Raw genomic sequence first — 3,432 nt, 5'->3', positions numbered from 1 at the left:
AGGGAAATTCCCTCCTCCAGGAAGTTTACTTAAAGCCCCCCCACCCCCGAGCCTGATGGGAGGTTCCCAGCCCAAAATGCACCCTGGGAAAGGAAGTTTTAGCCCCAAATTTGGGGAGAGCCCCTTAAGCAACAGCGAGGAGACCCCGAGGGGGGGAATGCTTTGCACTCCTTAGGTGGAGGATAGGGCCAAATATATGGATTTAAAAACAATTTAGGAAAACCCACCTTGCAGGAAGTCCCCCCTCTTCAATCACAGAATTAAATTATTCCCAAATCCAGCTGCTTTTCATCCATCAGGTTGGATTTAGGGGGGTCTCAGAGCCCAAACGGTGGGTGCAGAGCCCAGATCCCATAGGACAGTGATTCGTGGTGCCTCCAACCCTCATCCTGAAGCCCTTCCCAGGGCTCCTCTCCAGCCCTATTCATGGGATGAGTCCATTGCTTCCACCTGGCCGTGGGGGTCATCAGGAACCTCGTTGCAGCTGAGCATGGAATGGCCTCATCCATCCTCAGCCAGGTCGAAGGAGAACACCTGGGAAGGGGATGGAGCAGAGGGACAACAGGGGTTGGGGCACAGGGACAACAGGGGTATGCACAGCAAAGCTTTTCCCAAACTGGGAATGTTCAGCCTGGAGAAGAGAAGGATCCAGGGAGACCTGAGAGCCTCTTCCAGGGCCTAAAGGGGCTCCAGGAGAGCTGGAGAGGGACTTGGGACAGGGGGTGGAGGGACAGGACACAGGGAATGGCTTTAAACTGACAGAGGGGAGGGTTAGGTGGGATCTTGGGAAGGAATTCTTGGCTGGGAGGGTGGTGAGGGCTGGAATGGAATTCCCAGAGAAGCTGTGGCTGCCCCAGCCCTGGAAGTGTCCAAGGCCGGGTTGGATGGGGCTTGGAGCAACCTGGGCTAGTGAAAGGTGGCACTAGCAGGGGATTGGAATGAGATGATCTTGAAGGTCCCTTCCAACCCAAACCATTCCATGATTCCTGGAAGGATCTGCTCATGCTTTGCACTGGGGTGTGAAAAGCAGGCTTGGAGTCTCCATCCTCTTCAGCTTCCCAGCCTTGTGCCTTCCCAAACGGGGTTTATTTTATCCAGGGGTCTTTCAGAGGCTCATTCCATCCATCCCAACCTCTCCTGGCACAATGGGAATCATCTCCGCTCAGGCTGAGCTTTGGTGGCCCTGGATTGGGAGCAACCTCATTCCCTGGGGCATTCCATAAAAACCTCTGCGAGACAGAGGGATCTTCACAGCCCATTTCAACCCAAACCATCCTATAATTCCAGGAAAAAGCTGGATCTGGGGTCAGTAAGAGTCATTGCTCCCTGCTGAGATCCCCATTTGGGATGAGTAGCGGGGCCATGAGTTCCCTTGGGAAGGAGCCGGGAGCAGAAAGTCCCGGAGGCAGGGCTGGCTCTGGGAAAGCCTCTTTGATCCCTGTTGCACCACCCCAGGAAAAATGCATCCAAGCCACCTTTCCTGCTGGATGAGAAAGGTTGGGAAGGGATGGGAGAGGGAGCAGGGAAAGACGACTTCGTGCCGGGGCTTGTTCGCCCTCGGCCGCCTCCTTCCAACCCAGGGACTGGCTTATATTAAATTTGCTTCCATTTTCCATGGATTCCATAAGATTTGTTCAGCTTGGAGAAGGTTTCTCCCAAGCCTGAGATCTCCATGATGGGAGAAAGTGGGATTTACAGGGGGGGTGAGCTGGGAAAAGCTTGTCCTGGCCTGGATCAGCTCCAGGTGCTCGTCCGTCCAACCCAAGCACGACTTGGGGCAAAGCTCTTGATCATTAAGATGAATTTTATATATTTTGATGGATTTTCCCTTTGGAATTGGGGGAATGGAAGCAGGATGGCTCCATCCAGAGAACATGGACCACAAAGTGGGGCTGCATCATCCTTGGGGAAAAGCAGACTGGAATGGGGTCTCTGCACAGTTTGGTGGCACCACAATGAGCAGTTTAGGGATGTATCAGTGCCAATATCCCAGGATTTCCTAATCAATAATTCCACCTTTCTGGTCCAGCAGCTCCTTCTGGACTGGGAAATACAGGAGAGAGAGAAAACCCTTCCTAATATATTCCTTTCTTTGGGATCACACAGTCCTTGAAGCCCCGATGAGGAAAAAAATGACTGGGAAAGGTGGAATTTGGTTTCATATGTTCAGACAGTTATAAAAGAAACATGAATAATAAATATAAATGATTTATAAATTATAAAAATATATTAAATATAAATAATAAATATAAACTATACATAAATTATATAAAAATATGTGAAATTAAAATATAAATGCATATAAATGATAAATATAAAAGGCTTAATGCCAGGCTAATTTTTCTCCATCGTTATAGAGCTGGATGTGCCTGGAATTCAATGGGATTCATCCCGCACAAGCCTGGGCTCATTAACTTAATTAAGGCCCAGGTAATGACTTAGGGACCTTTTTGGAGGGACAACAGCTCAGAGGGGGGAAACAGGGCAGGACTGGCCTGGATTTGGCTGGAAAAAGGAATAAAATAGATTTAATTTTATTTCTTCACACATTTTTTAATTATATTTCATATTATGACGTGGTTTGTACAGGAGAAACCCCTGGTGGCTTTAGCAGGGCAAGGGCACAGCTGGCCCAGATGTTGCCGAACTGCTCCGGGTTGGGGGTGGGGTCATCCAGATGTGTCCGGCGTAGGAGTGGACACTCATCCAGATGTGGCACGGGAGGTGAGAGGGGCGCCCAGATGTGGTGGGGATGGTGAGGGGGGCACCTGGTTGTAGTTGGGGTCATCCAGATGTGCCCGGGGGGGGATCAAATGCACACCCAGATGTGATAAAGGAGGTGGGAGGGGCACCCAGCTGTGGTCGGGGGGCGGCTCCTGGTTGTGGGTGGGGTCGTCCAGATGTGTCCGGGATAGGAGTGGACATTTGCCCAGACGTGGCACGGGAGGTGGGAGGGGCACCCAGATGTGTTTGGAATGGCGAGGGAGGCACCTGATTGCAGGGGGGTTTCATCCAGACGTGCCCGGGGTGGGATCAAACGCACACCCGGATGTGATGCGGATGCAAGACGAGTGCCCAGATGTGTTTGGGATGGTGAGGGGGGCACCTGGTTGTGGGGGGGGGTCATCCAGATGTGTCCGGGATGGGAGCGAACCCGTTCCCAGCTGTTACTCAGGGGGCAGAAGCGGAGCCCAGATCCAGACGTGGCCGAGACGGGGGGGGTGCTCCCTGTTGGAATTGGGCTCATCCAGATGTGGCCGGGGGGGTTGGGCTCGGACGCCCCCCCAGATGTGCCGCGGGGGCGGGGCCGCTCCCATCTGTGCCCGCCCGTGGGCGTGGCCTCAAGCCCCGCCTCCGGTGACGTCACCAGCGTTCTAATTCCCCCCGTTGCCGGGGGCAACGGCCCCTCCGGTCCTGCCCCCGCCGCGCTCC

Source organism: Pipra filicauda, unplaced genomic scaffold (assembly GCF_003945595.2).
Source record: "Pipra filicauda isolate LSUMZ 115617 unplaced genomic scaffold, ASM394559v2 scaffold574_size374424_pilon, whole genome shotgun sequence".
NCBI classification, from domain to species: domain Eukaryota; kingdom Metazoa; phylum Chordata; class Aves; order Passeriformes; family Pipridae; genus Pipra; species Pipra filicauda.
The sequence above is the reverse complement of the archived record's forward strand: the minus strand, read 5'-3'. Positions refer to the sequence as shown.